The sequence below is a fragment of the Pinus tabuliformis genome, chromosome 1_2 (assembly GCF_031772625.1).
Source record: "Pinus tabuliformis cultivar Carrire ecotype Pingquan chromosome 1_2, CPIR1, whole genome shotgun sequence".
NCBI lineage: Eukaryota > Viridiplantae > Streptophyta > Pinopsida > Pinales > Pinaceae > Pinus > Pinus tabuliformis.
The window spans coordinates 769,589,856-769,616,676 of NC_142298.1; the positions used below are offsets into that span (position 1 = coordinate 769,589,856).

At 36.3% G+C, this 26,821-nt stretch overlaps 1 pseudogene; it reads right to left on the bottom strand.

Moving 5' to 3' along the window:
• Positions 1 to 8,095: 8,095 nt before the first annotated feature.
• On the bottom strand, positions 8,096 to 21,065 carry LOC149208117 (putative carboxylesterase 17; annotated as a pseudogene).
• Positions 21,066 to 26,821: the final 5,756 nt, after the last annotated feature.

Sequence of the window (26,821 nt, forward strand, 5' to 3'; positions counted from 1 at the left end):
AAAATCAACACATATTTCATTTACGAATGTTATCCTTGTCCTTTAACCATCCTTGGCTAAACCAAATTATTTAACTACAGACTTACTAGGGGTCATCAAAATATTCCAAATTAAGAAATGACAACAAAGTTAAAAATTAGAATATGTTTTTTGAATATATTTAATTTTAATAATTTATTTAAGTATTACACTTCTACAATGAGTGTTTATTAATATATAAATTTATATAGTTTTTGTATAAACAAAAGACCAGCATATTAAATTGTGAAAATAAAAATAAACAAGTAGAAATGAAACATATTATTAAAGAAAAAATGATGTTCTCTATAAATTAATGACAAGATTCCTGACATCCTCCCAAAGCTAACTTAATAAGTATTGGTATTTCCAAGTTTGATATCCATAATCAACATTCCATTAGCACTAGCAACTAGGATTTTATTTTTTAAGTAACTAGGTTTTTGGTTTTGATTTTTTTAACATTCTTGAATTTCTAATAGAATATTAGATGAATTTCATGAAATTATTCATGCCTGTGTTAGGAGAATATCAAACCAAGCATGAACACAAATAATTTCACAAAATTCAACTAAAATTCTAATGAAATTTCTTACAACTTTGTTATAAATCACAAGGAATTCAAAGAATTTCATTAAAAAAAACAAAAAAAAAACAAAACAAAACAAAATAAAACACTAAAACCTTGAAGGTTAATACCTACACACATAATAAAAAATGAAACTAGCTTGCATGCACTAACTGAGTGTTGTTTCTAAATATCAAAAGCGGCAATAACAGAGATGCCAATAAAGGTCAAGTTAGCTTTGGGAAGATGCTACGAGTGACATAGTTAATTTACATAAGGTCATGTTAGCTTTGGGAAGATCCTACGACTCATATTGTTAATTTACATAGAACACAACTTTTTGTTAAATTATATTTTCCTTTTTTATTTGTTTATTCTTATTTTCACAATTTTGATACATTAATTTTTATTTATACCATACACCCTTAAACTATATAAATTATTTATAAAAAAATCATAATAGGATATTTTACTTTATTCAATAGCAAGTTGCTTATAAAGTCTCTATTTAAAAGGTATAGTTTGAATTAATTATTGCACCATGAGGTGTTCTAGCCTAAAATGGAAGAGGTGTTGTCTTGTCATGTTATGTTATGTAAACATTCTACTTTGTCAAATAAAATAAAAATAAAAATAGCATAAAATAATACAATTAATAATTATATTGATTAGTAAAAATAAAAATAAAACTCTACCTTAAACATTTTTACTTGGTCAAAAATAAAATAAAGAAAATTAAAAATAACTCTACCTTAAAACAAAAATAACTTTAAACTAAAATAATAAGGTAAACTTGACTTGATCAAGTTAGTCGTGGTTTTTGAGCTTCAAGTTGATGAGAAACCATGGTATTCATGTGGAATATAGCCTATTTAAAGGAGGAAATTAAACTAGCATAGATCCATCATAACTTTGGATCTAGCAAGCATTGTGAGGGAAGCTTGTTCATTTTCTTGAATTTGAAGGCTCCTTCGTTTTTGAGGTAATATTCAGTAGACCGTAGCATACATTAAGTACATTTGACTTTGACAATAATCATTAATTCTTCTTGAAACTTTAATTACTAAAAGACCATCACACAGATACATCAAACTCCAAAAACGAATGAAAAAGAAGGAAAACATTACCCAATTCATGAATTTGCAATGAGCATAATTTCCTTATGTAGATTTAGTTATTGAAGAACCCCCACACAAACACATCTCACTCAATATTTAGAGAAAATGAAGAAAAACATTCAAACCCACTCTAATAATTTTCATGTATTTTTCACAAGGATCAAAGGCCAGATTAAACCCACTTTTGTAGCTATGAGTGTCATTATATTGCCTCAATTGAAACCAAGGCTCCTTCCATGTTTCTTTCTATAGGTAATCTTGACCTAGATTTCCACTCCATTGCCCTAATTCTTGATTCTTAAGTGCCCTACACTTTGGGATGGATAACATTAGCATTGGTCCATAAGTAGTTGTTGGATAATAGATGTTTTACTCTTCAATCAATTTGTTTAGTCCATTCTTAGGAAAGTTAACACATTCAAACTCATAAAAAACAAGTCAAGACATAAGTAACCATATAATGGATTTAACTCTAGACCCCTTGTCATTATATATAAATGGAAAAACAAAAATTCTCAAACATATAATTTTAAAAACATTACAAAAAGCCTAAATCATATGGAAAACAAAGTACAAATTCTTCAATTTAAAAATCCTATCGGCATCTATTTGCACCTTTTGGGGAAACTGCTAGGTTAAATAAGTTGATGAATTGTTGGCAGTGTAGCACAATGGGCGTAGTTCATATTGTACTTGACAAAATACTACAACATAAGGAAGATTTCTAAGAAAATCTATGATCACTATTTCCTACATATAAACACAGACATATGCATATAAATTTAACATTCATGAATGAAATAGGATAGAATGAGGACTCCTTGGGTGGTGGAGTATTAATGTCAAGAAATGGATTTAATGAAACTGGAGCACTAGGTTCTTCTTTTCATTGATTTTAAAGGTGTCGAAACCATGATCTTCCTCCTCAATGACCTAGGAAGATCCAAGAGGATTGATCTAGGTGGATCTTCCGAAAAGTACCAGTAGCATGACAAAATGTTCAAAACTCAAATTGGTGGAATCTAGATAAGCTTAGTATCGAATCAAATTTCTCGCCATCCTGATTCCAATGGTGTGAATGACACCCAAATCAGAGTCCAGATGACAAAGTTAGAGAAATTCAATGTTTGAGTTTAACTTGTCCAGGTGACAAAAAGAAGATGACATGGAAAAGCTTCAAAAAAATGAGCATGCACCACGTGGCTAGTTCATTAAGCCGCACTTATCACTTATCAGCGAAAAGGAGGAGCGCTTAAGGAAGAATTGGCCCCTGGCTACGATTGCGATATTGCATACCACAAAGAGAAGGAGGTTCTAAATTGACCCTAGGAAGACTTCGTTGCGATGCGATATCGCATATCGCAATCGCAGAAAGGTAAAGGTCCTATTTTACAATTCAACATTAACAGGGTCTGAATTGCGATTGCGGTGGGGAGCTGGACCCAATATTCTATATATGATGTTTTATATCCATCGGTCCATCATATCGTAAAACACAGGATTGTGTCAGTCCACCGATGAATGTCGTCGATTGAAATTTTCTAACAGGCCATGATATCCGTCGATTGCGATTTGTGATGGGGGTCACAGACGTAATCTTTTATAGGCTATGTTTAATAATACGGAAGGTCCACAGGGCTCCTATGTAGGAGGTGTTGACATACACCAAATTACGATTTGCGATGACGGTTCCAGATACGATATTTATATATTATGTTTTATAATTCTGGCAAGTCTGTGGATCACACAGAAATGCAAAATGTATGGAATTTGGATATGTTCATTAATTATGAGAGTACTGATAGGGATCTGTCCACTGATTGCAGTGAGACCATCAACCAAACGATGATTTCAACGCACAATTAGCACAACATTTACATATTTGTAAGGTAGTTTCCACAAGTCTTAGTTAAGCCCAAGATTTTAGATATCCAATTAGAACCGTCAGTCTAACTTCGTCTTTGGTTAAGAACTGCCCAAGTTTTGAGGGATTTGCCACACATGCTTATTTAAGGGACCCTCTATATCAGAAGAAGTAGGGAGAGCAGAGGGCAGCGTAGTTTTGCAGAGCATGATAGAGGTACCTACTCCTAGTAGGTGGCCAGGACCTTATCTCAGAGAACATAAGGTTTCAAGAAGGTTGCAAAGACCCGATTATCTGAATGGGGTGTTCGGATAGCTGCTTTTGTACTATTTTTCACCACGAAGTTAGTGGTACTATTTGTTTCTAGAGTTGGGCTCTCCATTTTCTAGATATATTCTAGAATGCAGGTATAAGGATTTTTATGTATAAATTTGTTTGTACTTCTCTCTTTTCATGCCACTTAATAAAAGAAGTCTTCCCCACTATTGAGCAAGCCCCAGAGATGTCATCCAAATTGGATGAACTCCATAATCAAATCTCCGTGTCATGATATCTGGTGATGATGTCTCTTTGTCTTTATTTTTCATGCTTATGTTTTCATGGTTTTAAAACGATGTAACTCATGTTAACTCTAATGCATCTATAAGAAAAAAAATCTTGGATCAAGATGGTATTAGAGCGGGGCTTAAGTGCTGCGAATTGCATGAGTGTGCTAACCAGAGATAGGCTTCAGAGGACGAGCATCTTAAGAAAAAAAGGGATACATGGCAAGTATTGAGGCTCATGGGGGAGAGATATGATACAATTACTGTTAGAGTTGGGCATCAATGACAGAGTTGTGCGTAAGTATGCAGCCATAGAGCACAACGAGGGAATGTGTGAGGATTTCCTACGTATGTCGAAAATGGTGGATATTTCATATGCAGCATCTGAGAGGCACAAAGAGGAGGAGACTCAAGGATAAGAAAGAGATATATCATCTACATATTCTGGTTCTTTTTAATCATTGCCTTCCTCGAATGGGGAAATTAACTAGAGGCTTGAAGAGGAGAATGTTGAATTAAGAAAACTCCTGTGAAACATGAATGAGGAGATGCGGTGATTGCATTTTCAGCTGCAAGCCACAGATGAGGCCTTGGAAGAGTTGAAGCGTAGTGACCGGAGTCTTCATAAAAAGATCATTGGATTAAGGAGGCTTCTACAGAAAGAGGAATATGAGAAACAAAGGTTGTTGTGCCAGCTGCAAGCCAAGGATGAGGTCATGGAATAGTTGTAGCATGACTCCAGTGAGGTAAAAACTCACTCTCCGCCATCATTTATGCTTCTTGATGATGACTTTTCTTCTTTTGAAAATCATACCATAGGAATTGGCTCCAAATTGTTGAAGATAATGGGGTATGAAGGAAAACGCTTAGGAAATAATGGCCAAAGCATTGTCAATCCCATCAAAGTAGAAGAATTACCCTATCAAACAAGACTTGGGTATGTTAGGAGGGAAGCTAAAAAATGTGCTTTTACAACCATCGAACCATCAATGACAAACTATGAAAAGCCCTCATCAGTTATTTCCAACTCGGAAGTGGAGGTAAAATATGTTGATTTCCCTTCAGTTTTGTGTTCAAATAGTATAATCTCTATTGGAAATGTGGAGATACAAATTTGAGGGACAAACATGAGACTCCTTACTAGGATGAGATACAAGAAAGAAGAAGGACTTGGTGTTAATAACCAAGGCATAACTCAGCCATTGGAGGTTGAGAAAAGACCTCAATATGCAAGGATGGGGTGCACCAAAGGAGAATTTTCAAATATCTCACAAGCTTCCACGACATTGTTGAAATGGTCGAGGAGAGAGGATGATGGGAATACATCACCATCAACCTATGGCAGTATGCATAGCAGAGACAGAGCTGACGCAAGCTCTTGTTCCCATGATCATACCTGAGACCGACAAAAAAGTTATAACCCGTATCAATATTTTAATGTTCATTTTGATTACAATCGCATTGTTAATAATGGACGTAGATCATGGCATAAAATAACTCGCAGTTTTTGTGGACTGCATAACCATTATTTTGTTGAGTGCTGGAAGAGAATGGTAGCATAGAAAAACAATGAGGCATAGAGGACCCTCTAAACAACAAGAAAAGAATAATAATATCAAACATATCTGGAAGGTGAAGGCTCATTGTAGTCATTGAGACAAAGGTGGTCATCAAAGAGCCACATGTTAGAGGCTCCATCTAGAAAAACGTTGCAAGGACAAAACATCCGAGCATGAACCAGATGAAACAATTATTTGAATAGTGAACACACCATATGGAGATAATACATTCACTTTGATAAGTGAGACATGATGCCTCTAGGTGTGGTAGAATTTCATGGCCTTATTTTATGTTGCATTTTAAACTGTAAAAGTGATATGTGTTTTCCATCACTTGTTGTAGAAACGATGATGTTTGGCCTTATTTTGTGTAACATTTTGAACTATGAAAGTGATGATGTGTTTCCATCACTTGTTGAAGCAACAATAGTGTCTGGCCTTGTTTGTGTAAATCATGTGTTGCAATGATGGTGTGTTTTCCATCACTTTTTGAAGCAACAATGATGTTTGACCTTGTCTTGATAGCTGGAGTATTGTTTTGATTTTTATGTAAACTTGACAACAAAGTATGTATTATGAACTTGTGGCAAGTATGGGATGCTTGTCTCATTTTGATCACAGAGCTAAACATGTAGTTTGAAAAATATTGTAATATAGGTTTTCAGGGGATGTAGGTGTCGACTCATCGCTTATGGCTCCGAAGGACAAAGGTGAAGGAGAAAGAAGGATGAACTGTAGGACACTTGCAGTGTAGACATAGTACAAAGTAGTTGAAGATTAATTAATACTTTTGAAGGAACAAAAGCTTCTCTTAGTTAGGAGAATGGATCTAGGAGGATCCAGGTGGATCTTTAGAAAAGTACTAGTTGCATGACAAATGACTCAAAACTCAATGTGGTAGAATCTGGATAATCTTAGCATCCGATCGAAGCACTCTTCATCCTAATTCCAACAGTGTGAAGGACACTCAAATCAGAGTCCAAATGAAAAAGTTAGAGCAAGTCAAACTTTGAGTTTAACTTATCTAGGTGGAAAGAAGAATATGACATGTCAAAGTTTCAGTGAATGAGGGTGCACGATGTGGCAGGTCCACTAGGCCCCGCATATCACTTATCGGTGAAAAGGAGGAGCTCTTAAGGAAGAATCGGCCCCTGGCGTCCCTAGCTGCGATTGTGATATCACATATCGTAGATTAGAGGAGGTTCTGAATCAGCCTCGATAAGTCTTCGTTGTGATGTGATATTACATGTCGTGATCACCAAAAGGTAAAGGTCACAATTTATAAGTCAGTATCGGTAGGGTCTGAATTGTGATTGTGATGGGGAGCCAAACTCGATATTATGTATATGATGTTTTATATCCACCGACGAATCCGTCATACCGCAAAACGAAAGATTGTGTCAGTCTGCTGATGAATGCCACCGATTGATATTTTATGATGGGCCATGATATTCGCTGATTGCAATCTACGATGGGGGTCCTAGACGTGATCTTTCATAGGTAATGTTTAATACTCATAGAGGGTTCGTAGAGCACTTGTGTAAGATGTGTTGACATACATCAAATTGCTATTTTCGATGACGGTTCTAGATGAGATATTTATATATTATGTTTGATAATTTCGTTGGGTCTGTGGATTCTGCATAAATGCATAATGTGTGTAATTTGGATCTTTCTGTTGATTGCATGAGCACCAATAAGGATATGTCTACTGATTGTAGTACGCAGATCAGCCAACTACTGATTTCAACTCACAGTTAGCACAACTTTGCTAGATTTGTAAGGTAGTTGCCATACGTATTAGTTAAGCTTGATATTTTAGATACCCAATTAGAACCATTAGTCTAACTTCATCATTGGTTAAGAACTGCCCCAGTTTTGAGGGATTTTCCACACATGCTTATTTAAAGGACACTCTGTGTCAAAAGAATGGGGGAGAGCAGAGAGGAGCGTAGGTTTGCAGAGCACGACAGGGTATCCCACTCCTAGCAAGTGGTTGGGACCTTATCTCAGAGTATCGAAGGTTCTAAGAAGGTTGCAGAAGACCCGATTATCCGAATGGGGTGTTCGAATAGGCATTGTTGCACTATTTTCACTAGGAATTTAGTGGCCATGTCTGTTTCTAGAGATGGGTACTCCATTTACCAGTTGTCTTCCAGATTGGAGGTATAAGGATGTTTATGTAGAAAGTTGCTTATACTTCTCCCTTTTCATGCCATAAAGAAGGTCTCCCCACTATTGAGCAGGGCCCAGAGATGTAGTCCTAATTGGATGAACTTCGTAATCAAATATCTGTGTCATGATCTTTTTTCATCATGTCTCTGTCTTCATTTTTCATGTTTATGCTTTTATGGTTTTTAAACGCTTTAACTCATGTCAACTTTGATGCATCTATAAGCAAAAAAATCCTGGATCACTCAATCTCACCCAACTTCAATTTCTTTCTCACCACATTTCCTGAGAAGTTCACAATATTCGAATCTTTTGCTCCTCATAATGTCAAGCCCTACAATCACCATGACTATCATGAGCAGGGGACCTGAAACGGACCAAACATCTAGTGATATGTTATCGAGGGCTAGTGGGTTACAGAAATGGTTGTCTCTGTTGATTCCCATGGGGAGCACTAGAATTCACATCATATCCGATTTTTCGACCGTAAAAATCAGGCTCTCCTACCTCTCTTTAGTCTCCGACACAGTCTGCACTGTTGAAGAATCTAGGGTAGTTAGTGTTAGATAGATTCTTCCATACTTAATAACAATTTGTGTTACTATTTATCATATATTGATCTTCTTATTATTATGAGTGTGTGTGTTTACTTCAGCAAACTACTACCAAAATAGATAAGAAGACAAGAAGATGGCATTCTACTAGGGACAAAACTTCTCCCTCTTGGAGAAGAAAACCCACACATAATTATTCTTATGGATATTCTAATTGATGAACACCAAGACCATTATACTTGACCCTCTATGCCACTCCTAGACCAAGACACCAATCCTCTTCTTTTTCATTGATGTGATCATCATCATCATTTCTATACCATGACTTCTCCTTCATCTAGATCACTGCTACACCATGACTTCTCCTTAATTTAGACCTTCATCCCTAGTGTGTCAATGCTACACCTTCATTGAGAACTTGATGTGACACTGCTTCACCTTCACCGAGAATCTTATAACATTAATGAGATCTCCACTTAGAGGTATATATATAGTTGTACTAAAATTTTCATCTTCGTTAGGATCATGATTATTAGCATGCTCACAGTGATGCCAAGGACATGTTATGTCTAGGATATATATGCTACATCGAGATCCTATCTCTATCAAGAATGCCGATATTATGATTGTATCTCTGTGTGTACTGTGATCTTCACCGATATTGTAGCCATGTTCTCCTTGCACCGAGGTCAGATGTAACTATACCGAGATTGTATTACAGTGACCTTGTAACTAGGCTGAGATTGCAGTAATATCACTGTACTTATCACCAAGATTTTGAACCTTCCTTTAACCATCCAAGATTACAAACTTGTCCAAGATTCCTGACTATAATCATCACCGAGATTGTACCTTCCTGCACCTCCAAACTTTTAGAGGAATCTGAAATTTTGTCTTCTCCTTTTCTATGCAGACCCTAACTAGGTATATATAGTGGTTTTCTCTTGTATTTGCGCTGACTTGTCCATTGAAGAGATGTGTCTCCACATGTGCGCTGACTTGATGTTAATATTCATTTTGTAGATGACTTAACTATTCTCTTCATCATTTTTCTTGTAGTCTTCTTCGCTGGAGGATCGTTCTTAACTTAGAGGGCTACTTGACACTCCCTCTTAACTAGGGATGTATTTACAATGCTACTTGGTTATTTTCAATATGAATAATTTCTCATAAGAATATTCGAATTGGTAATACCATCTGTATAGCATCATATCAATCAACATTGTCATAGTGCAAGGCCTTGACTAACAACTCTATCTAACCATGAGACCATGAGCTACAATTCTCGCAAGACCAATGATTTATAGAAACCTTCATCATTGTCGCTCAAGGCACATACCCATTTGGGTGTTCACTGAGTATGATCTTCTAAGACTATTATTATCTTGGGTTCCCAATCCTCAAAGAATATCGGTCCTCTTTCCTACTCTTATCTTGGATGCCCTACACATGCTCAAAGAGTATTGGATGCCAGATGATTACCCAATCCTCCCATTCTTTCTTCCCAAGAGAAGAAAAGAATGTTGTGTCTATCATCTATCTAAATTTCCATTCATGGCCTTCATCTAGACTTAAGTTGTTAGTCTTGGTCTAGTGCATGACACATGAAATGGAAAAACACAATTGTCACTCCTTTGTAATCAGGGGTGATCTAATTCAAACTCTCTCTTGATCAAAGACTTGTTAGGGCCCCCTCTTAGCTAGGGGCTCTTTTATACATCAGCAAATTCTTTTTAGTGGGTTCTTTAACTTCTTGATCGACTTTTCCCCTTAATTTCATGAAAATCAATTGAGCTTCTTCCTTGTAGGGCAAAATCCATCGATCACTTTCCTCCTTAGTTCATCATGTCATTCCTTTATTAGTGGAAAGTGGCCTTCTTCATATCTGAAACCTTCATTATATGACTATTTCTTTCTCATCATGCTTCTTCCATTCACCAGATGAATGCTAGTTGTACTTGTATTTACAACTCTTGTTTGAGTAGACCTGCATTATCCAGATATTATTTAGGGAATAAAAACATCATATAAAATTAAATCATACCTCACGAGATGGCTCTTCATCATCATATATTCTTTTATGTATCAACATTCTACGCACATATTGACATATCTCCCAAAGATATCCATTGTCAAGGGTCTTCATCTTTTCCCAACTTTCACCAGAGTCTTCATATCTTTTTGGAAGATTTTCTAGTCAAAATTCTTGGTGTTTTGGATGTTGATTGCCTTTATCATGGTTGCATATCTCATGATCTCTTCCTTCCTCATACATTTCATTCCCAACAGGTTTCAGTTAGGGTTTCTTCATTGCATTCAACCACCTCATAGTTCATATGAGGACATATTACGTTGATTGCATCTAGTGCGACTTATGCCTTCCTGCACCCTTTCAGAGGAGGAGATCCTTTTTCTTCTTGATCATGCTTCTTAAGATAAAAGTAATGATCCATGCTACCTGCAACCATATGACATGAAATTAAAATATTTAACACAAGCATACATACCTTATTTTACCTTCAGGCCATCAAAGTTTCTTCCAGCACCTTCCTTGATTGAAAATATCTTCAATCCCTTGATTTTCTTCATGTCATCATATCATTATCTCATGGATTCCATAAGTTGGAGTTATTGTTGAAACACTTGCTTCCTCTCTAGCCTAATGAACCCTACGATGAGGATTCCATCAAATAATTTTGAGGATCTTGTATATTCACAACTTCCAGATGTTTCCTTTTTGAATTGATGTATGATGAGCCTTAGATGACTCCTCCTTTTCTTCAATGTCCACTCAGGTTCCCAAGAGCTATATATCCTACATGTTTGTCTGCCATGGATTTTGTCCTTGATGATTCCCATGGTGCTGTCACAATCTCTTGTTTCTAATGATTCCATGATGCCATGATGCATCTTATTATCATTGTCCTATCTTATAACAAAATATTTAGGAGCTTATGATAGGACCCTTTTGTGAGGGATATTTTCTAATTGATAGGAGAGATTTGATACTCTCTCTTTCCTTCACCATTTTCTTTAGCTTCCTCCCTTTTTCAGTGATATGAGCTTCCAAAATATATCTATAGCATTGAACATTAACTATAATTATTTTTGTCTTTTCATGAGGACCAACCATGCCTTTCCTTTCTGCCCATGGTTGAATTCTTTTATCCTTTAATACTATAAACTGCAACTTGTCCTTCTCTATCTAACATGGAGACCACAAATTTTCGAGTGAGGTAACCTTCTTTGTTCATTTCTATCTGTTACCTTGCTCATCAATGATCATAACCTTCTTATCATATTTCCCAGATCTTCATGAATTTATTCCTTCATTCTTTGATACCTTCAGTATTGTGTAGGTCTAAGTGGCCTCATTTAATTTAGTTTTTGAGAGTATATTTAGCAATTCATATATCTCTCTTTATGTCTCCTCTTCTACTATTTAGGTATGGGAGGACTTTTGAGTCATATCATATGAATCCTATGAATCTCTTGATGGATTCAAACAATGCCTGACCTGCATAGAACTTTTCATAGATATCAATGATTTCTCCTTGCTATGAGAATTATGACAATCCTCCTTATTCTATCCAAGGACTTTCAATTATCTAACCAAATTATAAATCCCGTTGCAATCATGAAATCATTTAACCAATTCTGATTATAAAATTGAAAGATACTTACTTGGTGTGTGAAGAGGATATCCTCACCTTGATGCTTCTTTTTCTTGAGTTGCTCGTCATTAGTATCCTTTCATCATGACTTCCTTGGAGACCTTCTAGCACCATGACATTAGTGGTCTTGACATCACTGAGACTCCTTCATGACCTTCCCAATTCATATATAAGGTATGTTTGACTTCAAAATATTGTTGACATGTTATTTATACTATGTTCTGATCCAAGTACCATGCTATTGAGGTCATAATCATAGACAAAATTTGAGACTGTGATAAGTATATTTATATGGCACTGCACAATGATGTCTATGTGCATTGTGTAGAGAGGCAATGTATTGAGAGCACAAACTTTTCAATGAATAACATAACTAAACTATGGGTGGCACTATATAGATAGACTCTCTCATCATCAAAACTACCTTGATGTAATAACTATATTGAGATAGCGATGTAATCATGGATTGTGAGATGTATTCTTGGATTACTTCTACAATATATATATATATATATACATATATATATATATATATATATATATATATATATATATATATATATATATATATATATATATATATATATATATATATATATATATATATATATATATATGGATGCCTAAGACTATCTTTTATGGCATGGAGAAAGTTCAGTGATTAGGATGTGAGGATCATTGATACACTCCATCACACTGAGTGTGAGTTGAGTGCATGATTGTAATTACTGAAGTTGATACTCCATGACTATTGTACACCAGTTTGTTGCATACTTGTTCCTGTAATCCTTTCATCCTTCTTTGATGTCCTTGAAGACGGATCCTTGTATGTCTCTTTTGCTGCCCTTCATTCGAATTTAGCACCTTAGCTCCAACACCATGTTGAATAATCCAGGGAAGTCAGCATTAGGTAGATTCTTCCATACTTGATAACAATTTCTGAAATGATTTTACTATTTATCTTATCTTTATCTTCTTATTATAAGCGTGTGTGTTTACTACATCAGACTTCTACCAAAAGAAAGAGATAAAAACATAAGAAGTTTGCATTATGCCAGGGCCAAAACCTCTCCCTCTTGGAGAGGAAAACCCACATAATTCTTCCTATAGAGATTCAAATTAACGAACGCCAAAACCATTATACTTTACCCTATATGCCTCTCCAAGACCAAGACACCAATCCTCTTCTTTTTCACTGCTAATATCGTCATCATCATTGCTATACCATGACTGCTCATTCATCTAGATCACTGTTGCACTAGTTATCACCCCAAGAAACTCTCCTAGGTTGTATATCAGAGATTCTCGGGAACATTACAAACTCAACAAAAATGTTGGATAATGGTGCATGAATGAAAGAAATGCTGCATATTCAAGCCAGATAACCACTTCTACTATGCTTGACCCCAGACATGGGTGAACACCCCAAGACTACAAGGCTTTAGACCACCAATTCCTCACAGTTTCAAATAAAATGTGATGATGGAGAAGACTGACCACACCAGCAGATGCAGAGGACCCTGTGATGGCCAGCTGCAACCAGTAAAGAGGTCTGTAAATCTGTTTCATAATACACAGACACGATGACAGCTCTCTGGCATTAAAATAATAGAAACCTGTATACAAATTCAATGATACATGCTAGATTCAAACACAGATGTGGGATGACAGCCCCTCTAATGCTAAACATCTATAGCACATGAATAAATGCATAACAGGCATGACCTAGAACAAAGAAGAAGAAGTGGAAAGTGAGCAATTAATAGCAAAAGAAGCTTGCATTAGTTAAAAATGAAGACCAGACGCTGCAGGTATCACAGTAGTTACAGTCTCTAGAAGTTGAACCTTACAATAGAATAACATTAATCAACCTATTACATTCTATCTTCAGGAAATATATAGAGGTTGGTTTGCAAAAACAGTCTGCTAAACTATGCGTGGAGGGGTCATAATGGACCACCAACCACATTTACAATCTAGAATGGGCCTCTGCTACACTCTGCCTACTCTAATGGATGATTTAGACAGTTTCTGGCGTTTTGTGGTCCTTCTTTGAGCAGATGGCTTATAATATGGAACATGCCCCATCACTAATAAATGCTTGAACAACTCGAGGGTGTCCTTCTCGTCCTTCGGGTGTACACCGTTTTGAATGTAGTTGTCGAGGAATTAACATAGACAGTACTAGAACTGGTAGCCGACCGCCTTCTTCCTTTGGAAACATAGAACAGGTTACAGGCGCGGATGGAATGGCAAAGGCATGGGCGGAAGGAGAATAAACATTAGCCGTTAGATTAAACAATCGAACGACGGAGATCTATTTTGAAAGAGGAATCAGGAGAAGCGGGCGGAGATAATCGTCAGCCGTCAGATCACAGAGATCAATGGTGAAGATTGAATCAGAGGGGTTATCGGGAGGTAACGACGATGGGAAAACGAAGGCAGTTGGATCTGGACGGGGTAGATCCAACGGTGATCGCAAGAGAAAGGAGCACAGAGGTTAGCGGCCAGGGGACAGGGTACAGTGGTGGTAAGCGGTTTCCCCACACCACCTATCGGAGGAGGTGATATCCGTATAATGGGCAGCGATCTAATAATAAGGCGCCGTGTGACAGACGAAAACCGCCGCCCCTACAGGTTAACATGCACGCAAGTTTTGCAATCGGGGCAAGCATCCACCGTTGATCTGACAATGGACGATTAGATGGCGAGGAATATGCATGATGTTTAACATGCAAGAAAAAGGACTGCGACCGTTGGATTGCGCTGATCAATGGCTGATATTTCAAAAGAGACAGGGGGTTAAAATGGCACGGGTTTATAATATGGTCATGTGGGTTATATAACGTTTAATCTTAAAGAACTCGGGTGCTAAGGAAACACAAATTTTACACTGAATTCGGGTGTAAAACAAGGGTAATGAGGTTTAGATGAGTTCTGTGAAGAAATTAAGCGGGAAACGAAGATATTGGGAGAAAAATAGGTATAAAGGGGTTTAAAAGAGAATAAGGAGGATTAAGAGGAAGGAGGAAACGAAGGTGCGAGAAGTTATGAGAACATGAGCAGAGTAAAGGGAATAAGGTAGGTTGGCCACTGCAACTCCTATTTTATCATAGAAAACCCGATCAAGCATGCATGTTGGCCTTTAAATATCGAGATCAATAGAAAAGCTAACACTGGCTCCTTCTGGGGATGAGATCCTCCCTATGAGGTCTCAAGAACCTGCAGACCAATGCCTTCATACAAAACCAGCATTAAAATCATTGCCTAGTATCCATTGGGCATGGAGTCACACCAAGTCTACTCTAAAAACTGAAAAAAGAAACTGCTTACAATCATTAAGGCTTGAAAACTTAAAACTTCTAAAAAAAACTGCCCATTTGCTGGGCCACCCAAAACTATTTCTCCTCCTCTCAGACCCTTCATCATAGAGCTGCAAAACAAGATTTATTTGATCCTCTACCTCAAACAGTTTAGGACATTTGAGCTTAATAGGTAGAAATGGATCAACCTTCATCTCCCTTCTGTGTATTTTCCTCCTTGGATGTTCTTCACAGGAGCCTCTGTACAACTGTTGAATAATCATGATTGCTATGTAATTTTCTGTGTCATTTGTGGTCTGCATAACTAATATGAATGATGAACCATCGATTTCTTGTGCAAGGGACACAGAGACATCATCTGCTCCTTTATTTTTCTTAGAACAGTCTACATCCAAGGAGGAGTCCCAAAACTATATATTCTCTTCCTCTGTCATCTGAAAAGTTGCCCTTTCATTCTGTGTGGAGGCCATCTTAGCAGGTTTCAGAAAATCAAAACTGAGGTGATCAATCTCAGCCTTGAGCATTGAGCTATTTCCTGCCTCAGTGTTCAAGGGGCAACTATGAGGGAATTTCATTTGAGCAGACAGAGAAACAAAAGATGATGGAGAGCTTTCTTCTCCCTTATTAATCACTAGACTGGGAACCAAACCAGGCTAGAAAATTTGCAGATCTTCATAGCCATGTGAAGATGAGCTAGCATCGAGCACAGATTCTTGGAGGAAGAAGGGATCTGCTACTGATTGCTGCTACTAATCGCTTGTTGCTCTGCAGCTACAACAAGCTCACAAGCAGCACCTTTAGATATTGATTTCTCATACGAAGCCCTGGTTAGGAAAGGAGCACCTTCCAAACCATGGACCTCCTCCTCTTCATCAAGATGCTCTTCTTTCCTAACTATTTTCTGAAAAAAGGGTTTTACCCTTTTATCTTCATTTGTAACTCTGCTTCTCTGCAAAATTTGCAACTACTCATGTGTTCCTTTATATAGATTTGGCTTTGAAAGACTAAAGGAACAAGGAGCTCCTGATTCTTCAGAATTCTACTCAGGTTTTAGTATGGAAACTTCAAAGGCCAAAAATTCAATCATCCTAGCCAATTCATCTATTTCAGAATCATAGGATGATGAGGATTCAACTCCCTGTCTTCTCCTCTCGGCATCACCTTCAAGTCTCTCTGCAGCAATGATGTTTGCTTCTACTTCAAAGGCTACAGTTTGCATATCAGCCAAAGAAGTACATCTTCTTTCTCTTAACAGTAGGCAGAATTGAGAATCGAAAGGATTAGCATAAGTGAGCATAGCAGAAGCAGGGGTAGGTCTTACTTTAGTTGGCATTCTGCTATACATTTGATTGAATCTGATGTTAAATTCAGACAGTAGCTCACCATCTTCTCTCTGCAAGTTCCCAAATGCAAAATGATAATAGAGCAGATCTTTATTATTTCCCCAGTGCTTTAAAAACACATCATCTAGGGCCTCAATGTTTGCAATAGACCTAGGGGGTAAATCTCTAAACCATTTTCTAGCCTCCCCATCTAGGCTTTGCACAAAAACCCTCATCCAGACATCCTCTTCATTAATATCCAGGTTATTAGCATAGCTGTAAAAAGACTCTAAATTCTCTTAAGTTGTTACTCCTTCTGCACCAGTAAACTTTGGCATAAATTCTTGATAATCTCCTGCAGGCATGGCATTTAAAGGGACATGCAAGACCAGAGGTCCATACCTAGCAGCGACTATTCTTTCTATCTTTGTGAGGGCTTACTGACCTGCCATGGCTAGGGTATACGAAAGGATACTGGTGAACTGAGTGGAATGAATCAATGAAAAGAATGACAAAAACAGAGGAATACGATGGTTAGCATGGAAAGCTTCTTTCTTTGAACTGGAATCCGAAAGGGAGATGAATGACCAAGGAGCTTAATGAATCTCTAAAGGTGACATTCACTAACAGAGATACATGGAACTTTTAAGGCTTACCTGATCCTGGTGCTCCTTACTGTGATATTTTCTTCTGCTCAACGATCTTTTCAGGATCAGGCACTGGTTCAGCTCATGATTTCTGAAGATATCTCTAAACATACCTCACAAATTGATCCAGAACTGCAATGTGGAGTCGCCAAAGGTTGGTCTTCCTCCAGTGGAGTCGCCAGCTAGATGATTACAACCAGAATATGTGCCCAGACTTTGTCTATCATCAAAATCTAGAACTGTGTCGTTCTCCCAGGGAAGCTGAGATTCAATTCTCCTCTCCCCGACAACGACGCCAATTAATGTTATCACCCCAAGAAAATCTCCTAGGTTATATATCAGAGATGCTCAGGAACATTACAAAATCAACAAAAATGTTGGATAATGGTTGATGAATGAAAGAAATGCTGCATATTCAAGCTAGATAACCACTTCTACTATGCTTGACCCCAGACATGGGTGAACACCGCTAGACTACAAGGCTTTAGACCACCAATTACTCACAGTTTCAAATAAAATGTGATGATGGAAAAGACTGACCACACCAGCAGATGCATAGGACCCTGTGATGGCCGGTTGCAACTAGTAAAGAGGTCTGTAAATCTGTTTCCTAATACACAGACAGGATGACAGCTCTCTGGCATTAAAGTAACAGAACCTGCATACAAATTCAATGCTACATGCTAGATTCAAACACAGAGGTGGGATGACAACCCCTCTAATAATGGATTTGAGACTTCTACGATCTGCATTATGTGTGGTTATATCTTCCGGATCCATCGCATTTTGTTATTTTATACATCGACATTTTGAACCATCCTCTGTGGTTCTACAGCAGATGAATAAAATCATAATAAGCACAGCCTGGAACAAAGAAGACGAAGTGGAAAGTGAGAAATTAACAGCAAAAGAAGCTTTCATTAGCTGAAAATGAAGACCAGACGCTGCAAGTATCACAGTAGTTACAGTTTCCAGAAGTTGAACCTTAAAACAAAATAACATTCATGAACCTATTACATTCTGTCTTCTGGATATATATAGAGGTTGGTTTGCAAAAACAGTCTACTAAACTATGCGTGGAGGGGTCATAATGGACCACCAACCACATTTATAATCTAGAATGGGCCTCTGCTACACTCTGCCTGCTTTAATGGATGATTTAGACAGTTTCTGGTGTTCTGTGGTCCTTCTCTGAGCAGATGGCTTATAATATGGAACATGCCCCATCACTAATAAATGCTTGAACAGCTCGAGGGTGTCCTTCTCGTCCTTCGGGTGTACACCATTTTGAATGCAGTTGTTGAGGAATTAACACAGACAGTACCGGAACTGGTAGCCGGCCGCCTTCTTCCTTTGGAAACATAGAATAGGCTAAAGGCGTGGATGGAATGGCGGAGGCATGGGTGGAAGGAGAATAAACATTAGCCGTTAGATTAAACAATCGAATGGCAGAGATCTATTTTGAAAGAGGAATCGGGAGAAGCGGGCGGAGACAATCGTCAACCATCGGATCGCAGAGATCAACAACGGAGATTGAATCAAAGGGGTTATCAAGAGGTAACGAGGATAGGAGAACGAAGGCTGTTGGATCTGGACATGACAGATCCAATGATGATCGCAAGCAGAAGGAGCACAAGGTTAACGGCTGGGGGACAGGGTACGGTGGCGGTAAGTAGTTTCCCTACACCACCTATCGGAGGAGGCAGTATCTGTATAACGGGCAACGATCGAATAATAAGGCGCCGCGTGGCAGAAGAAAACCGCCACCCCCAAGGGTTAATGCACGCACAAGTCGCGCGATCGAGGCAAGCGTCCACCATTGATCTGGCAATGGACGATCAGATGGCGAGGAATATGCATGATGTTTAACATGTAGGAAAAAGGACTGTGACCATTGGATCGCGATGATCAACGACTGAGATTTCAAAAGAGATAGAGGGTTAAAATGGCGTGGGTTTATGAATATGGTCATGTGGGTTATATAACGTTTAATCTTAAAGAACCCGAGTGCTAAGGAAACACAACTTTTACACTGAATTCAGGTGCAAAATAAGGGTAATGAGGTTTAAATGAGTTCTGTTGTGCCAATGCTACACCTTCATTGAGAACTTGATGTTCCATTTCTTCACCTTCACCGAGAATCTTATAACAACAATGAGATCTCCACTTAGAGGTACATATATAGTTGTACCAAAATATTCATCTTCATTAGGATCATGACTATTATCATGCTCACATTAATGCTAAAGACATGTTGTGTCTAGGATATATATGCTTCATGAAGATCCTATCTCTACCAGGAATGTCGAGATTATGATTGTATTTATGTTTGTACTGTGATATTCACCGAGATTGTAGCCTTGTTCTCCTTGCATTGAGGTCAACTACAACTATACCGATTCTCTATTACAGTGATCCTATAACTAGGTCGATATTGCAGTGAGATCACTGTACTTGTGATCGAGATTTTTTACCTTCCTGTAGACATCTGATATTGCATACCTATATGTGATTCTTGACTGTAATCATCATCGAGACTGTAACTTCCTGCACCTCTGAAGTTTTAGAGGAATCCAAAATTTTGTCTTCTTCGTTTCTGTGCAGACCCTGACTAGGTATATATAGTGGTTTTACCCTATATTAGAGATGACTTGTCCACCGAAGAGATGTGTCTCCATATGTGAGCTGACTTGATGTTAATATTCATTTTGAGGCTGACTTAACTATTCTCTTCATATTTTTTCTTGTAGTATTCTTCATTGGAGGATGGTACTTGTCTTGGAGGGCTACTTGACACTAGGTTGACACATGTTCATTACATAAATGCTCAAGAGCTCTTTAATACAATTTTGACTCTTTGACTTTCATATACCTATAGAATGAGAAAGAAACTCATTCATATAACTTATAAAAATAATAATTCTTTTTCACGAGAAGGACAAAGATCAAAATTACATTGAAAAATACCGAACCTAGTTACCCTTTTCTTCAACACGTGCCTCCCCTCTAAAAAACGCAAACAAGAAAATCAATCCTCTTATTCACATATCTCCACCCCAATCTTTCCATCCATACCACATTCCCAGGTGATAAACTATGTTCCCTCTTGTGCTTTCTCCCATTAGGAATACCTTGGAGAAGTCAGAATGTGAAAAGAACCAAGGACCGACTCTTTCCCAACCACTTGTGGTTTTGGATTGCGAATGAAGGAATTCGAGATCAAAGATAGAATCATGATAACCAGCAGGAAGGTGATGCTGAGGATCCAATCTATAGCATACAAAGATGATGAGGGCCCCTATATCAGCTCCCCACTTTACGTAGCAACGATGCATAATGGAAGTCTGTAGGTTAAATGAACAAAAACCGATGCCATGAAGGTACAATATTACTTGTAGTTGTGTGGGGGTAGTTGGGGAAGAATTGGGAGGAGGAGGAGGGTGGTATAGGCATGTCCACAGGCTAAGTGTATGGTCAAACACAATTTCTCTCTATAAAATGTGCTTGTAACTTTCGCTGAGTAGAGGAAGGGGGAAAGCTAGTTCGTCTGCACACACCATGGATCCATCATTGTAGAGCTTAATGAGCCCATTCAAATCTTCCACTATTGAAACTGAAACTGAAGATCTAGTGTTAGTGATGATTATCTCAACTTTTTGCTTTTCTTTAAAATGGAAATTCGCAGAGCAAGGAGACTTCATTTATGTCACTCTCCCAAAACTACAATTCTTTCTTCTTCAGTCAAGGAAGAACAATAAGTTTAAGAGAGAATGACAGAGTCTTCCAATTTCTTATTTTGGTTTTTATATATGTATATATATATACTTACTTTGGAGACAAAATAATATTGTATAAACTTTAATATATATAAAAAATTTAGACATGGAAACAAAACATTTATATTTAATCTTAAATTCTCTTGAGAACTATATATATCACCTTGAACATGATTTCATATCTTAAAAAATAAACATGTACATGAAACAAAGCTCATTTTCTAACATTATTTACAACTTTCTTTATAATTTTCCCATTTCGTTAATCATTTAAAATGTGAATTTGATAAATATATTTAAAAAATATATATATATATATATATATATAATTAACAATTTTCTTTTAATTTTCTATAAAATAAAAAATAATTTTAAAAATAACTTTTCCATAACTAACCATGGAGATTTTGATTGTTTACATAGTTAGTGATTATACTAAGAGGCTCTCGAGCAGAAAATATGTTGTAATGCCTTATTATGTGAGTTGTAATGCCTTGTTATGACAATGTGACACTTTCAGGTGACTGTAATGATTTAATATTTACTTTAGCCAACAAGTGAACCGGATAATTACTTAGTAAAAGTAGTGATTGAAGTTGAATCAATGGTAAAAGTATTAAATATCTTTTAATTTGGGTCTTACAATTTACGGAAGGGACCCGAGTAATTCTCTTTCTACCATATAGTTAACACTTAAGCAGTTATTCGTCCCTTTTGTTCCTGAGGGTAAGAAAAAACTTGGCGGAAAGGAGGAGGGGAGGAAAACATGGCAGGATGCTACTGGTAAGTTTTTATAGAGCTGGACGAGAGCCAGTGGAATACTCCTAGGATTACAGATTGAATCTGTGAAGGAATTCTATGTTGGACTAGGTAAAGTATTGAGGCGATTGGATTGCATAACTGCTGTGAAAGGAAAATTGTTCGGGAGTAGAGAAACACGGGGGACGGTCTTGGACGTAATTTCGATTTCCTTAAAGGACAGGTGGAGGGAACCTATTTGTAAATTCTAGAATCTTAGCATAGCAGATAAGTATTTAAATGCTCATCTTGCCATTACATAAATTAGTGTCGGAATGAATGTTATTAGGAAGTTTTTTTTATATATGAAAGAACTTTTCAAGGTTCTTTGTTATTCTCCAGAATGACATGAATGCATTTTTTGGGAGATATTATAAAGGAGAATATTGAATCTAACATGTTGTTGATGAAATAACCATAAGACAAGTAGTAATTTAAATTGTTGATTCTCTATTGGATGGCCCTTAGGAAAGAATAGGTTTTATTATTATTTCCGCAATCATAAATAAATTCAGTATTTAACAGTCCTGTATATTTGAAATTCCATTCCATTCATATCAGTAAATATATTTCAAGAATGTATAAGCAACCTTGCAAAGCATGCGCACACTAAAACGCAAGTTAACAAGTTCCAATGAAACAAAAATGTAAATAGTATATACAACAGAGAGTGAAGTATAATTTTCCTCAGAGAATATATATATATATATATATAAACCATTATTAATGCTGCAAATTTGGACCTTAGTAGACTGAAACCCTCAATCAACAAGGATACCTTAATAGACTGAAACTCTCAATCAACAAGGATAAGGACTGCACATGAGGCTGTCAAATTGGAGGTTTGAAGGTCATACATCTCAACCCAAATTTACTCTCGGAAAGTCCCTTTCGCGACAACTAGAGAGAGGTTCCAGGTAGAGAGACTCGACTCCATAAAGAAATTGGAATTTAAACATTCACATTACATTAATAGTTAAAACTTTGAAAAACATCGAACATGCCAGAGAGACCTTTCTGAGGGCTACTAAAAGTATATGGAGGAACCAATTACATATGTAGTAGAATTAAAACATAAAATCTCATAAATATTAAAACCCAGAAGAGAAAAATAGTAAATAAACATCAGTGGGTGTAAATTGTATAACCCAGAAAGATTAATATGAGGGTATGAAGAAACAATACAAAACCATCAAATTTGACGCAAGATTTATAACTTCAGGCCACGACCGTTATAACCAAATTAACAGTTTGGGTTTTTCAGAACGAAACCTTATTCCACTTCTACTAATTTTAAAAGAGTTCTCTGACCATAAATATTTATCAAAACAACGTTGAAACCAAAAATGCGGAAACTCTAAAGCCGCAAAAGACTATCCATCGCATTTTAAGCATAATCCCCAGAAATTCATTTAACCATTAGATAAAAAAGCCCTTTAAAATCATGCCTCTCATACCCTAAACTAATTTTGTTTATGGTTTTCACCTGGGAAATGGATATTCTCCTTGTCACCATCAATGTCTGTAGCTAGAAACGATGCTAGTGATTGCTGGTTGAACGCAGGGACATCTTTGCAACTCACCATCAAAAGAAAAAAACTAAAAAAGTGACATCTGCGAGGTCCATCCTTAAACAACTTAAGGGAATCAAGTGTGTTACCGATTGGGATTAAGGAACCCCATTCAGAACTTTGAAACCCTCGGGCAGTAATTTGAACTCTAGACCTGCATGTTGATCCAACGCTCCCATGTATTTCGTGGCATGCGCTTAAATCTAGCGATGTCTCTGTTTATTAACACCTACGGGTTTTGGTGTAACGGAAGTCGTGATTCCAACAAGCGGTATCGGAGCCAAATGTCTCGAGTTCGAAACACCCCTGGCTCATGTTCCCTGGCTCATGTTGAGGGGGAGATTGTTGCGCACGCTCCCATGTGTTTCATGGCATGTGCTGCGATGTATCTGTTTGGCCAGCTAAATGGGAAATTTCACAGTCGTGATTCCAACAAGCGGTATCGGAGCCAAATGTCTCGAGTTCGAAACACCCCTGGCTCATGTTCCCTGGATCATGTTGAGGGGGAGATTGTTGCGCACGCTCCCATGTGTTTCATGGCATGTGCTGCGATGTATCTGTTTGGCCAGCTAAATGGGAAATTTCACAGGTATCCATTATTTTTAAAGGCCTATAAATCTCCAAGAGGCTGTAGTTGTTATTATGAATAACCAAGAGTCAATCTAGATGTTGTTGTTTCCTATATATGAGTTATAGTTGTGATCAAGATGTGTCGAATTCAGTGATTTATGCCATATATATTTGTAATTATTGTGATCAATAAAGATATCAAAGAGTGATTGGTTGTGTGTTTAATTGCTCTCTCTAGTCTCTCACTAATTTTTCTAACACAAAATAAAATTAATAATTTAGCAATGATGATTTTATAGATTTAGGTTTTGACAACTCATGATTTTTCCATGGTATTTGTTATGATGAAACCTATATAAAGGATTAAGGAAATCCATTATTGAATGTAGGAGTAGTGTAATCCATTTCTAGATATCAATCCATCTAAGAAAAACGCACCTATTTGATGCAAAATATGTAAGCTTTAATAGTTTTAACTAGTTTAGATTTTATGTAATACAACTTTTTTTCTCAAGGATTCATTTATTTTGATTTGATTTGTTCATGACTACAAAACTACCAAGTTGTTTAGAACCACGGTAAATAATCTAATAAGATAAAGATGATTATTCAATAATCAAATCTAAATCTTAATTTTTTTATTATTTAATTAATCAAAATAATTAGCCTCTCTAATCTCATGTGAGCCTTATAACGTACCACAAAAAAATTCTACTCATAATTTGAAATTATTTATTTCTAAAATGACGTTTATTCATAAAATTTTAATTCTTGATTAAAACTAAAACTGTAGTCATAGTAAATGTGTTTTCATTTCAATTTTTTATTTCTAAGTCACATTTAAATTAATCATTTAGTGAAAATGAAAGTATGCTTTAAAATCATAGTGAATAATCTAATAAATTAAACATGATTATTCAATAATCAAAGTTAAATCATAGTTTTAATTCATTTATTATTATTATTTAATTAATTAAAATAATTAGTCTCTTATGTGGAATTCCATTTTCTTTTCCTAATGCACCTAAGAGAATTTTCTTGTGTTAAGGAAAATAAAAATAAAAGTAATAGATAGTAAAAAAGTAACATTCTATGATAAAAAAAAATAACATATTTGATACTTTTAAAGTAATATAAAACATATACATATATTTTATGTTTAAACGATAATTAAAAAATATAACAATACAAAACTCAAATTTTATACAATTAAAAAATCAGTTTTATATTCACAACAAAAAAATAATAAAATTTTTATAATAAATGATAAGTAAAAATAAAAATCTAATATTATGTAAAAAATAATTCACCAATAAAAATTTTCATCAAATATATACCATGCTTTCATTCTCTCCCTATAATTAATATGTCAAAAATACCCCATCTTGTTATTATGATTTTTTTAGCTTTATCGAGATAGTGAGTTAGCTAATAATTACATCCAAAAGTCATAAGAACCACTTCATAAAGATGCTCTTGAGTTGATAAAATTGTTTCCAAAACATATCAAATTTTCTCTCGACTCTCGCGTTGTCCAAAACAGGTGGGATTGGGAGTCATGAAGCAGGAAATATAAGACATTGGGTTTTTATTGCATTTTTTCTCAATTTTGTGGATGACTTTCAGCATCAGGCCTAAGTCAGGTGGTTCATGTTACTGTTTGACTTGGAAGAGTTTGATTTTCCATCCCATACACGCTTTCCCTTCTGTCAAAGTGCATGCATATGTATACGCTCCTTTTGTTCTATTAACCCGTGTCTGTACGCTGCTTGGACAAAGTGAACCGGCGGATACTTCTTAAACCATTCTCTTTCTTCAATCTCTGGAGTCTGATATGTAATCCTTCATTTTTAACCTGTTGCACTATGAACTGTCATCTATGTGAGTTGCCATCAAGGACAACACATGTATCATAATGTCAACAATTAATCGCATGCATCATTGTATTAGCTTTCGAAGTGAAATTCTTTTGCATACATTATCATATTAAATTTTGGAAAAGAGAAAAGAAATTACATGCATTGTTTGATTAGATTCTTGGAAAAGAGAAATGAGTGGGTTTGCATGAAAGGATAGTTTTATGCATTATACCTTTAAAATAAAAAATATTATTTAGTGTATAGGCAAAAATAATCAATGTGTTATAGAAATATATATTTACATGCAGGGAAAAAATTACTTCTTTTAGAATTCTTGAGACGGAAACATGTGTTTAATGGCTATTAGGTTTAAACTCTCCTTTTGAGAATCTCGGTGCGTATTTTCATGCATGAAAAACAATAGTTAATGAATTCGATTTCTTGAAAAGAAATAACAACTAACACGTTATTTTTCTTTTAGAACAAAGCATGTGATTGCCTATACATTGTACATTGTAAATAGCCCTAACTTGGCAAAGATTCTTTCTAAAAAGGGACCTGCATTTGCATGCACGATAATGGTGTCTATTATGATAGTGTTCCCTTGGAAGGGGGTGCGCATTTGATTGTAATATAATAATAATAATAATAATAATATATTGTATTCAAAAGATTACTTAGTTACATGCACAAAGAAAAATTTGAGGGGCTAACTTTCTATGAATAAGTTGTTATCTAATTACATGCATGAAAATCTAGGTAAAGATGCTAGTATCCTTTAAATGAAAATGGATGGTTAGAGTGGTTTCTCCTTTGGAAAAGAACATGTGCTTGTGCAAGAGGGATCATAGTAATGCGATATTTATTTTGACATGCTTTGATA